Consider the following 14,442-nt stretch of genomic DNA (forward strand, 5'->3'; position numbering starts at 1 on the left):
TCTATTTTGGAATTCGATATTTCCAACTAATACAAGATCCGTAAAATAACACTTTTCTCTACACATATTCCTATGTTAATAACTCTGACAATATCTTTTCTGTTCTAAATGGAATAGAAATCGAGTAAGCTCCGAGTCTCCCTTTCTCCAATTACAAACAGAAAATGCAGCTTGAAGATGCAAATCCTCTTACCCTGATGCACGATATTGAAAGACATAATAAATTTCCGCACTACTTCATTTACCTTTTGTGAATGGTCAAAGTTTTAAAGCGTTGCATAATCAATTTCCTAGATTCTTGGCAACTTTCCTCTTGTCCAGCAATACAGAACACAAATGCCTTTCTTCGAAGAAGAGAACGAAGGAAAGACCACTGGAAAATTCCTGCACATTTTATCTCATGTTAGGACTTCCTCCGCTACATCTGATAAGAACTTGATTTGGCAGACAAAATCTGAACTACAGGAATCGGATTGGTGCTTGGCATTAATCTTTATTGATGACGCCACGGAGAATTCTCATTGTTGATTTCTGATTGGATCTTTGTTGGCGGAAGTAAATGCCTGATATAGAGCTTTTGGAGTGGAAAGAGATAGAGGAAACCAGTGTTATTATACTTGTTTTTTTTTTCATTAGAGGTTTTTTTTTAATATTAATGTGAAAGGTTTAAGCAATTTCCTGATTTCCTGAAAATTATTTCATTATTTCATGTATAAATATTTCTAATGGGTTATTGATTCAGGTCTTTTGGAATCTATATAAATTTCATTATAACATTTTTGAAGTATTGGTTGAAAATGTAAGGAAGGGAAATATGTTTTTACTTTCTAGTGTAATTAGTACAGAGAAAGTATAGTAATCGTCACAAAATTTAAATTCAAGGTTTTAACGAATTTCTACGTTTCAGAGCTATCTGAATTCGAAAAACTCGTTTTTAGAAAATGACCGTCTGTTTATTTGTGACAGAAGTCACTCAAAAACGCTTTGATATAGATGGATTAAATTTGTATAGAACTTTTTCTACATTTTTAGAGATTTCTATCAAATTTTGAGCAAAATCCATTCAAAGGAAGTCTGTCTGTTCGGTTGTTCGCATGTAATTTAATACGATAAATACAAAAAGAATAGATAGATAATTTTCAATAAGCATAATTAGCATCTATATTCTAAATAACTTTCAAATTTTAAACTGTATCTAATATAGGATCGCGTGTCTGTCGGTCTGTGCTTTCAGAGATACGTAAGTGTGATAATTTAAAGATCTAATGAATTAAATGTCTCACATTTGGTTTGGGATTTTGTGGCTAAAAATGTAGTTTTGTTTCAATTGGTTGAAAAAAAAAACACCTTTAAAGCACTAATTCGATTTTTGGATAAAATTAACTGCATGCCAGGGATTAATTGCCAAATAAATCGCCAAGTATCATTGGATAATCGCCAAGTATTCACACCAATGGTTAATATTTCCTGCAAGATGTTCTCTTTTATTAACACTTTTACTAGAGAGTATGAGAGAAAGTTTTGGGAAGACTACTCCTGCTTATTTCGAATTATAAATCTCCATTAACTGATAGTTCCTTAAAGTGAAAAATTGTAAATTTTTATACTTTTCATCCAAGCACTTTTTCAGTGTCTGAAAGCGAAAGGATCAATAAAGATTTCTAACTGAACGAAATTTCAATATTTGGATAAATGTTGATACAATCAAAATTACAATTATTTATATTTTTTTTAAATTATATTTGAATTGCATAAAATATTCTATATAATATTTTTATATGATATTTTTTTAAATTATAATTTATATGTAAAACTTATTATTATAATCGCCTAAGGATGTAAAAATGTATCTATGTATAAATTAGTATTACCAGTATTGGTTACAATTATGATGGTTTTCATGTAACGTTTGTTGAATGATTTGCTTTACTCATTATCTAGTTTGTTTAGAATATCGAGTTGTTTTCCTCTAATTAATGCAAGAAAATATTCGTAATAACACTATCTTATTTTGAATCCTTTCATTAATCTTCGAATTTTCTCTATTTAGTATATATATTCTCCTTAAATCTAAAATTTCTCCATCGAAGTGATACAAAAATTTAATAAAATATACAGTTTTATCATTAGATAATATCTGTAATACGTCATAATTCTAATTTATTTTTTTCTGTTCATATTCGCTGAGATAGTGCCATTATCGCCAAATGAATTATTTGGCATTAATTATTCAACATACTCATGAAATTTTAAATTTTAGACTGGCTAAGTCTGAAGCAAATATTTTAGAAATTTTACATGAATAAGCTGTCTGAAAACTCGGTAAATCAGAAAAAAAATTAACAGAACTATGAAATTTAGTACAGAAATTTCAAGCCAATATTATATATCATTAGATTTTGGACGAAAATGCCTCATCAGTAAGTTTATGTCCACATACCTACAAATTCACTTATCTTAATCAACATTATACATGTCTCCATTATTGATTATGGTCTGCGTGCAACAATTTTAGTGCGCTGAATTTCCCAGAACATAAAAGATTGCAGAGACAAGCTTTGGCTAATATTTTGCTCCAGAATTCATTTCCTCTTTGCCTTACACTATTTGCTTATTAAACATTATTTAATTATCCTCAATAATGTTGTTAGAAAATATTTTCAAACAGGGAAAGTTATTTTATGCTCAACTTGCAATTTCGGATAATAATATAGATAGAGCCTATCTCCTTGTATTGGGAAAGTTATTTTATGCTCAACTTGCAATTTCGGATAATAATATAGATAGAGCCTATCTCCTTGTATTTCTACATATATAACTGTTGAATGTGTTAAGAGACGTACTATACTACAATAATGTAGAAATAAGTAAAAATTCATGACACATATCATTTCAAGAAAGTAATGTCAAGTTTATGTTTTTGAAAATAATTTTTTTGATATCCAAAATAGGAAAAATTAATTGAAATATAGCAGGAAAATGGAGTCATTGCTCTGATTCCTAAATCTGTATGTCATAGCTACGATGTATTATTTATATAATTGTATTTCAAAGTAATAAATATAAAATAAAACTCTGTGAGAGTAATACATTTAAAATAAAACTCTGTGAGAGTAATACATATAAAAGAAAAGTCTGTGACAGTAATACATAAAACTATGTAAAAGAAAACTGTTTCAGTAATATATATAAAATATATATACTGTGTATTTTCTGTGGTAGGAAATAAATGAAGAGATGATAAACAAACTCGGAAAAGCGTGTCTGAAGTGAAGGTATAGGAAATGAGAAATTGAAAAATAAATTCCTTTTACATTAAGGAAGAAAGGAATACTTTATTCTTTATGACGCCTTTCATGCGAAAATAGACCACTTAATGTTTCTTATCGAAACAAGAATGATTCCTCAGAAATTCATTTTTAATGTATAACATTTTGCCTTTATAGTAACATTTATGCTTTCAAGATCTGTATTATTATTATTTCATTTTTATGAAGAGTTTTGAGACCATATGGAAGCTCTAGGGAAAAAAAACATAATTTCTTGCCGTTTCTAAACAACAAATTATATTTTTTCAGATTTTTTTATTGCTCTTATAATCCACACGAATTGTCATGATAAATATTAAAATGAGGAAAAAAAATACATAATAGTAATTTTGATTGGTTGCAATTGTCGAGTTGAGTATCAAAACAAAATTTTAAAAGGAAGACATACGCATAATTCTAAAAGAGTGTTAAAGTGTAGTTTTTCACTTTGTTAATTTAAGAATTTTGAATCAAAACAAATTATTCTATGAGAACATTAAATGGTTTTTTCTTCTGAAATCTAATATTTATTTAAATTTTTTCCTGTTAATAATACTGTACATTACATTTTCACTTTTGTTTGAATTTAATGGGAAAAGGGAAAATGATAAAGCAAATATATTATGACTTTTTTAAACTCCTATATAATTTTCGAGGGCTTGAGCGCAAAGTTTTATTTTTTTTATGTGGAAACAATAATGCTTCTTAGTGATTGACTGGATTTAAGTTCAGAAAACATATCTGCGACACTTTCTGAGCATTATAATTTTAGTGACATCTCCGTATTCTTCTTTAAAGCAACTTTCAAATTTTTTCAATTTTACAAAAAATTTATTTTTCCCCTATTTCCTATTGTTTAGGAAATAAAAGATTTCAGAATTTTCCTAATAATCATAACATGATTTAATATTTTTTGTGTGTACTAAAGTAGAATATTTACACCAATGAAGCATATTTAAGATGAAACGAATTGCACAAACGAACGATAAAATTTAGAGTGGTAATAGAAAATCCAAAACTCAAGAAAGTGTATATAGATATATATTACATCTATACACACTTCTTTCGATGTAATATATATATATATATATATATATATATATATATATATATATATATATATATATATATATGGAATAAAATACAAAACGGTATGGATTATTAGAAATTGAGTATACTATTGACTTAATGATATTGATTTACTTTCAACAAAAGTTTGAAATCACTTCATAAGAATACGTAAACATTCCGAGCTTGGAATTTCTCAAATTCCTATAACTTGCAACATATTCAAATACATTTATCTTCTGTGACAATTGTCGTGAAGGAAAAATATGGTATGATCTTCTGAAAAATAAAAGCAGATAGGTAATTTTCTTACATACGCTTATTATTTGAAGGAACCAAAGAACACTTTAAAAGTTGCATAAAAACATGAATATATATTTGTAAAAACTCGTTAACTCATAAAAACGTAAGCTCGTTAAATTTCTCATTGAATAAGTTATTTTCATTCAAATAATACTTTCCAACATATTTTTTGGGAATTTACTATCACAACGAAAAAAATAAAATGAAAAAATTGGTTATAGTGAAGGTGAAATGAAGGATATCAAATCGATGAAAATATTCCATACCATTTTCTTAGAAATAGAGATAAAGAAATTACAAATATAGTCATAACCCGAAGCTATTTCATTTTCTTGCCTCATTGAGTTATATTCATTTTTTACCTTAAAAGTTTTATAACTTTTGTAGCGATCAATATCGTCTCCGATAAGCTATGGAAGAAAATATAAAGATGCAGAATCTCCAAGGCAATCAAGTAAAATGAAATTGTTCTTTCAATGATGATGCAGCAAAACTCAGGTTAAAGTAAAACATTTCAGACTGCTATTATATAAGAATTTCTTAAAATATACGAAATTGACTAAAATATTTATTTTAAGAGAGTATTTTGGTTGCAATGGGAAACTGAATTCTTTGATATATAATTATATTAAAACGAAAAGTTTTCGTCTGTTGAAGATTTGAATTATAGCCTCAATTTGCATCAGATTTAGAAGAAAATTTTCTTTGATCGTATTTACCTTCAGGGAAATACTATTTCCAGATTAAATCATTTTAAGATATCCACAGACAGAATCAATTGTGATTTAGCGTTATATAAATAGTAAATATTGTCTAATAAAAAATGGACGCTTGCTTGCTTATACACAGGATGCTCGCAAATTTTTTGGACATATGCCATTAACCTGCTTAGATTTATGTAAACTATATTTGATTATATTTATGTAGTTCGAATTATATTTATGTAGTTCGAATTATATTTATGTAGTTCGAATTAGATTTATGTAGTTCGAATTAGATTTATGTAGTTCGAATTATATTTATGTAGTTCGAATTAGATTTATGTAGTTCGAATTAGATTTATGTAGTTCGAATTAGATTTATGTAGTTCGAATTAGATTTTTAGTTCTAATTATATTTATGTAGTTCGAATTAGATTTATGTAGTTCGAATTATATTTATGTAGTTCGAATTAGATTTATGTAGTTCGAATTAGATTTATGTAAACACATATTTGATTTAAAATATTTCTAATTTAACGATAAGTACACAGGCCGAGCACAATTTTTTCCGAGCACTTTTTGATTGAGTTTATGTTTAGTTAATATACTGAAAAGAATTATGCCTTAAGTTTTTGATTATTAGTGTTTGTTTATAAAATATAGTTTTTTTAAAAAATTAATTAAGTATAGTTGTTCTATTAAATTTTTTTTATCTTAACCCCTAACTGGCTATTTTAGGACTTGACTGGGGAGGTGCGGTCTACGAGACCGCATTTCATTTACACTCAAATTAAATTTTCTAATGAATGTATTAGTATGAAAAATTGCCAATATATTTTGCAAATATTTTTCTTGATATATAACTATGTTTTAGTAATTTTTAAAATATATTATCATCGAAAAAAGTAAATGTGTTGTAACATACATTTTCTTCTCAAATTACATGCTACAATAAATAAAATTCTTGAAAAAAATGTATTACTTTTTAAATCATATTTATTTTTACAGTATTTGAAGGTATATAGAAGACAATATAATATAAAATTCAACAATTATATGAAAAATAAAAAGATTGACATTGAGTAAAATTGGCCTTTTTTTATCGGCTTGTGTGACTTTCATAGCACGGTTTTCTAGTGCATTTTAAGCAGACTGGTTAAGAATTAGTATAAAAATCAGCATATAAATTCTGTATATATATCTCTTGGTATATTAAAATATTTTATAAATTTTTCAAAATATATTATCACTAGAAAAATTAATTATGTTTGAACGTACATATCATCATCTGGCGAACTTTCATCGAAAAACTCTTCTGTACAATCATCCTTATCACTAAAATCTCTTTCTGCTTCATTTAAAATTGTCTGGAGCACTGCTTCATAATAGGATCAGTAAATTGGATGATATTTCAGGGCTCAAGTTTTAGCGCCATCTGCTAATCCTTGCTTATCCCCGGGACACTAACAGGGAGGTGCGGTCTTAGAGACCGCGTTCAAAGAAATAACTGAATTATTTTAAAAAGCATCTGCTGAAATCGGTTGAAAAAGTGCACGTGTATTGAAGGTCAGAAAACAGGAAGCTACAGGCTCAATCCATTTAATTGAGCTAAAAATAAAATAAGGGTGACCGAAAATCCATCGCTAGCTGTCTCACAGACCGTACGTCCCCAGTTTTAAGTGTTACTGCTTGTGTCAAATAAACGATGATTAATTATTTGATTGGAAAATAATAACGTTAAAAATAATATATTGTTCTAATCAAACGATTTTTTTAATTTTCTTAATTGAACTTAATTTACATAACCTCTTTGTGGATTCCAAAAGCAATCTGTAATTGGAACAATATTTCTCTTCCTTCTTATTGGTCCTCAATTTTCTTTATGTCCTTGTGAAATCGCTCACCTTCCTCTAGACTAGTATTGGCAAGGCTTTGAGGGAAATAATTCAGATAACTATGCTTTTTGTTGAAGGCCATAAAAATAAAACTTCTTCCTTTAGTAATATTTTGAAAAATGAAACCAGTGGATGTGATCTTCTCAAAACTTTCTCGCATTGTCTCTAATAAACTTGTGATTCCAGGAAAGCCTTGCATGCCACTGGCGTAAATAATTACTAAATATTAACTTTTACTGTTAATTTGGCATTTTAAAAGGATTTATCGTGTCATCCTTGGCGATTTTTTTTGCAAATAATCTCTTACATGGGGTGAATAGTAACCAAAAATCGAATTTGCACTTTAGACATGTTTTTTAAACAGATTAGAGCAAAGATTTAACACAAAACTGCACTTGCAGTCACGAAATCACATACCAAACTTAATATATTTGCGCTAATACGTGTTCGAATTATCGCGCTTACATGTTTCTGTTTCTTATGGCATTTGCCATGGACAAGCCCGCTGTTCGAATACAGCCAATTTATGCATGAGGGTGCGCGCCTTTTGTTTCTATAGTAGCGCCATCTATGGCCAAGATAACGACTTAGCTACACACACGTCACAACCCTTTTTAACGGGGTGGACTTCATTCACGCATTTCATTCACAGATGGTAATTTAGACCTGAATCAGAGAACGATCAGCCCTAATCCAGTATCCCCTGTGGTATTACTCTCGACATGGAGGACTTAGTGACCACGACAGATTTATACGCGCTTCAGCCACCAAGCACGCGGCGGTGCCATCTTCGGCCAGCGTGGTTCGAACTCGCAACCCAAGGGACGCGAATCCAACGCTCTACTATAGGTTTCTGAAAGTACATATAGTCAGACAGTCATCTCGTGGTTGGATTTGACTTAAAATTTGATAGATGTCTGCCTTATAGATTTTTAAATATCTGTACCGAATCTTATGTATTTAGCTCTTTTAGGTTTGTTATTATTGTACTAACTTAAATTCGAACAGCCGGAAAAACGAATTTCTTCCGAACATATTTTACTTTAATTTTGTTAAGTATCTGCAAATTTGGTGTAAAGACCGTACAACAAATTTCATCCGTCTAGCTCAAAACGTATTTGAATTGTAGTAGACAGACAACGAGCATTTTCAAAAAATGTGTTTTTCGAACTAAGGGAGATCTAAAATGTTGAGATTCGTGAATATCACGAGTTCCAATTTTTTCACGATTCTATAGTTTCTCTATTCTATGTATACGAGAAAGTAAAAATGTTAATAGAGAAAAACAGCTCTACTGAGTTGAGAAAAATTAACTATAGTTTGATAAATAAGAGGGAGTGGTTTCCCATAAATTTTCTTGTTCCAAATTCTATTTTCCAAAAATTCTCTTATACACCTTCCTCGGCATAAAATTGCAGACATTGGTTAAGGCCACAAATATCTTGTATGGCATTGTTGAACTGACTATGAAATATATATCTTTGTCAATCATCTGGCCTTTTTATTGAATTCAACGCGAAAATACATCTTTTGGGGCTTTGTTGCCAGTCACTTGATGCCAACATTTGACCAAAAAAAAGTCATTCAGTTGTAATCACATGATAATATCGAATTTGTCCCCGCAGGCCGAAGATTTCCAGCTTGCTTGGTGGTTGACGCTCGTATAAATCTGTTGTGGTCACAAAGTCCTTCATGTTGAAAGTAATACCATTGAGGGTACTGGATCAAGGGTGATCGTTCTCTGATTCAGGTCTAAATTACGATCTGTGAATAAGTGAATGAAATGCATGAATGAAGTCCGCCCCGTTAAAAGGGCTGTGATGTGTGTAGCTAAGTCGTTCTCTTGGCCCTAGATGGCGCTACTATAAAAACAAGAGACGCTCTCCCACAGGCTTAAAATCGCTGTCTTCGTCACAGCGGGCTTGTCCATGGCAAGTACGATAAGAAACAACAACAACAGTAATTAAGTCAATGCATTTGAGTTATTTAGTTTCTATTTAAATGAAAGTACAGATCGACAGACGGTCAGCAATTTCATGGATATAGATAAAAATTTCATAAGTATCTATTATTTATTTTTTATAAGTATCTATAAATCTGTGCACCAAATTTTATTTACTTAGCTGCTTGTATTTTATAATTATCGAACTTACTTGTACTAGAACAGCCAGCCAAGCAGGCATCCTATCATTACATTTTGTTAAACATTTGTTAGAAATCTGTAAATCCATATTTAATTTCTTAACTCCTTCTAATTTAATTGACTAAAGTTTGTCCTGCATGAAGTTTCACATAAAATGCAATCGCAGTACAATCTGTTGAATGCATCGATTTTTCCTTTTCACCATATCATTTATTTACAGGAAAAAAATATCTTAATCTAAAAGCAAAGTTGAAAGACTTGCTTTGTTTATCTTTGCATTTTAATTCCTGTCATAGAATTATTTTGTGAAAATAAGATGCCCCCCCCCTCTCCAAAAAAAAAAAAAAAAAAACAACAAAAAAAAAACAAACAAATGCACAAATCACGTTCTTCTTAAAACGTTTGGTTATTTGAAAGACGAATGTTATAGGTCTTGCTTCTTTGAATGGCATCAAAATTATTAAGAGTTTCGATTTAAGAAAAGTTTTAACTTGAAAATTTAAAAATTAATTAGAAATATAAAATTTAATTTCATAGTTTTTAAAATGCATAACTTTAGGTTTGCTTATTGAGTATTTTAATGCGAATTAAGAATTTTTATCAATGATACCTTATACCTTGAAAAGTAATGAAAAACCGGAAAATTCATAGGGGATTCAATTATTTACAACTGATTAATATTTCAATGAAAATTTCAAATGTTATGCATATTTGAACTATTACAATTTGTACAATTCAGAATGTATAAGATTTATGAGTGAAAAAACTGATTTTGATTAAATATAAATATAAAAACAATGATTAAATCTAAATATGTATTAATATATTGTATCCTAATATGGATACAATACATGAACAAATATGTCATACATTTATAGTGAGCATATCTATACAGCGATAGGCATTTAAAGTTTTATTCTGTTATTAGTTTTAGAATAAAATGGAGTATAAAGAGCTTTTTTTGATAGACATTAATACTTTAAATTAAATATTTTTTTAGAATGCTGAAAACAATTTAAAATTTCGCAGTTTAAGCAATATTTATTTACACCAATAAATTAAAACCAGAAAAAGGGTCATTAAAGATGTAATTTTGATGTTTTTAAATGATATTTTCAGGTATGCAGGCAAAAGAGAAATATCTGCTTCAATGGATAAAGCAAAGAAATAAATAGGTAAAGACGAAATAAATAAAATTAAATTAAAAGGCATACATTTTGAGAGATAAAAACAAAATTCTAACTATTTCATGATACAATTTCTTGATTAGATCAAATTTTTTGACACAAAATTTAATATGAAAACAACAATTTTTTAAATAGTTTGTTTAATATTTAAAAGAGTCGCTCACAGAAACTGAAAAGGAAAGTTAAAATATATATTTCATTTTCGACTTCGTAAATGCAGACAGGAAATGATTTTTTTTTCTCGAGCAATATATGGACATTTTTTTCAAACAGACATGTTTACGGTCATCTTTCTCTTGATAACATCACACATCTCCCCCTCTTTGTTTACATTTAATGAGATGGAAAAAAAGGGGTTAGGTATGTATAATATGATATTATTTTTTAAATATCTTAGATCTTGATAAGTATAAAGGCTAAAGCTAAATTTTTTATGAATATTTTTTAATGCCTGTCTTGAATCAAATTATAAAACTTCTATAAAAGCCATCTACATTTTTGAGAAATTTTATAAAGGAATACTGGAAAAAGGGCGGAATTTTAAAATTATATTTTCAGAAAAAGATTATATATGTACCATTTTTGGATTGCACTTGAATTTAATTTTATAATATATATATATATATATATATATATATATATATATATATATATATATATATATATATATATATATATATATATATATATATATATATATATAAGTAACCAATCTTAAGTAAGAAAAAGTTCGAAAACGAAACTAAAATGAAAACGAAACAAAACAGTTTCGAAATCGCAACTAAAATTTATAAACTATTTAAACTAAAACCAAAAAAGAAGAACTTCATAGTATTTAGAAAGCGCAATTGCAGCTACTTCTAAAACACAGATGAATTGATACAAAAGTATTAGAATCAAGTTAATAGGAAAAACAAAAAATCAAATAAAAATTAAACCAAAAAAATTATAAAAAATATAAAAAAAGAATCCGGCCTGAAGACTTTTTCAAGGGTCACCCTCAGGCAGGGATTCAGAGAAAGGGATTTTTTCTGTGAGGAAATACAGACATTGTCTAATAATGATTCCTCGTGACCCGAAAATCCCCTGAAATTATGCTCAAGAGATATACCATTTTAACAGAAAGGAAATATAAAACAACAAATTAGAAGAAATTAACCACAACAAAGTAAAAATACAATAACAAAAATAACAATAAAAACAAAAAATAGCACTAAAATTAAAAATTAAAAACGAAAAGGCCAGTACATACCATCAGCAGTTAAGGAAACTTTAAACTATCGATTGTGATTCCCTGTTTTTAAAAAACAGGGAATCACAGGGTTTAATTTTTATTTGATTTTTTGTTTTTCCTATTAACTTGATTCTAATACTTTTGTGTATATATATATATATATATAATTCAAAGGCTTCTTTTTTTTTCCCTTTTTTTTTTACGAAATAAGAGATATGAAAAAAATTATTCTGGTAATCATAAGACGATTTAAGGGAACTGGGACGTTTTCGACAATGAAAACTGTACAGTTTCAGTTATAAATAAAGAGTATTTTTTTCTGAAACTAAAATTTAATATCTGCTAGAAAATTTAGAACATATAGAACGAATGATTTAATGTTTGACAACGGATTCTGAAACCCTCCGTGCTTGCGAGCATGCTTTAGGATGGGTTTAATTCGTCAAAATAAGGGCGAGAGGAAAGATGAAAGGAAGGGAATGTTTACATTTAGCAATAACATAAATTCGGATCATTCGCACACTGAATTAAAATAAAACGGTCAAAAACGACACTATTTTCATATACAAGTGAAAAAAAACTAAGCAAAGAAATAACCAACAGGGCGAAAATCAAGGTCAAAGTGTGTCGGAGATTCCGGAAAAGAGCTCCTCCTTCCGCGTATCTCCCCTTAATTAAATAGAATCGTTGAAAAGTGATCGTCTCAGGGTTCTGAAACGAACAGTATTTTTATTATAAAGCAGTAGTAAAATATTTGTCCCTTAAAGTATTTAATTTTTAGCAACAAATTGAATACGTGTTTTGATACGAAAGTTTTTAAGTTAGAACCACAAATCGGTAAGCTCAGAAAAATTATGTCGAGTATAATCACTGCAAAATTAGCCAACTAAAAACGAGTGTAGGTTTAATAATTGCAGTGAACTCACTTTCATTTAAATAAAGTAACAATAAAAATTCAAAAATAATTATATAGTGTAACTTGAAAAACTAAAAAAGATATATATTTCTCATAATAAACAACCTCTGAAGATTAATATTATTGCTTAGAAAAAATAAAAATATGTTTAAAAGATGCACAATGCACAATGCTTGTAAATATTCTTATATAAAAATCCATACGATTGTAATAAATAAAATGCGCTCTATGCGTACCGAAATTCATAGAAACGACATTTCCAGAAAAAGACAATAAACTCTCCCTTTCTATCCTGGGAACTCCAGTTATTCATTGTTAAATGATATTTTTAAACTTTCAACTGTTCAAAATGATACGGTTATGCATTTTTATACATTATATATTCTTGAATTTATGAAATTCCTCCTACTTTATTAGATTGCTCCCAATTCCCTTAATATTTACTTCGAATACAATAAACGAATAAGTACATAAAAAATCCAGTTGAAGGTCAAATGAAGTACATCGGGGTGATGAAATAAAAAGCCATTTTATTCAAATAAATATAAATAAAAAATGTAATCTTGATTTTTTTGTTTCCGTTCAATCACACTGATAAAATTTTTTCAATATTTGAGATTATTTTACCCTATTCTGATGAAACCTTTTATTTTGTTCAAACATCAAAATCAAAATTTGATGTGTCACCTACCACAAAGATTGAAGAAATTTGAAATAAAGAAAAAGAATCTGGAATCCAAAATCACAGTAAATCAAATTTAGCCAGATGATTTCATTCATTTGCACGGGAGGGAAATATTTGGAAATTTTGAAATTTATTTCATGATGATGCTTCAGAAACCAAGTTTGTAATCACTTAAAAAAGCATTCATAATAAAATAAAACAAAAATGAACCGTGAATTTAATAAGTAGCTGCAACTTGTGACGCAATTTTTCTGTTCTGTTATAGCTGTCTTTTTGAAACAAAATAGGATACATTATTTTTCATTGTATATTGCAATGCTAAAGATCTCCTCAAATATTTGCTGAAGAAAGTCTATGAAATATATATATATATATATATATATATATATATATATATATAAATTTCAAACTTATTTTTACATTTTAGCTTAGAAATAAGAAGAATCTATAAAATACTTCGCATTTTAATTATATGAAAATGAAAAACGCATTCATAATTAACTTAACTTAATAATGAACTTTTAAAGTTCATTATTTGTAAACATAATTTCGGCAATATTATTAATATTTGTTTTATTAGAGTTTGATGCATTACATTTACTTTCCATATCATGTTTTTTACATATCAAAAATATTTTTCAACACTTTCTTTCGGAATCCAGCGCCACTTTTGTAACAGAAAATCAATAAATTGGATAATATGATATAAAGTAAGATAATACGCCGGACATCAAATCTATGATGGAATTTATCCTCTATTTGTTCATTTACAACATTTGCTGTCCACTCATATATACCAAACTATCTCGTTTTCTTATTTCATTCATTTACATTTTTCGCCTTAACATGCAAAACTTTTACCTAGACGAACACCAATTCAGATGCTCTAAGGCAGAATATATACAGACAGAAAATGTCGAACCTAATCGGGTAAAAAGGAAAATGTATTTGAATGACAATGGGATGAAAATCAGGTTTTGACGAAACATTTCAATCAATTTT

The sequence above is a fragment of the Argiope bruennichi genome, chromosome 11 (genome assembly GCF_947563725.1).
Source record: "Argiope bruennichi chromosome 11, qqArgBrue1.1, whole genome shotgun sequence".
NCBI classification, from domain to species: domain Eukaryota; kingdom Metazoa; phylum Arthropoda; class Arachnida; order Araneae; family Araneidae; genus Argiope; species Argiope bruennichi.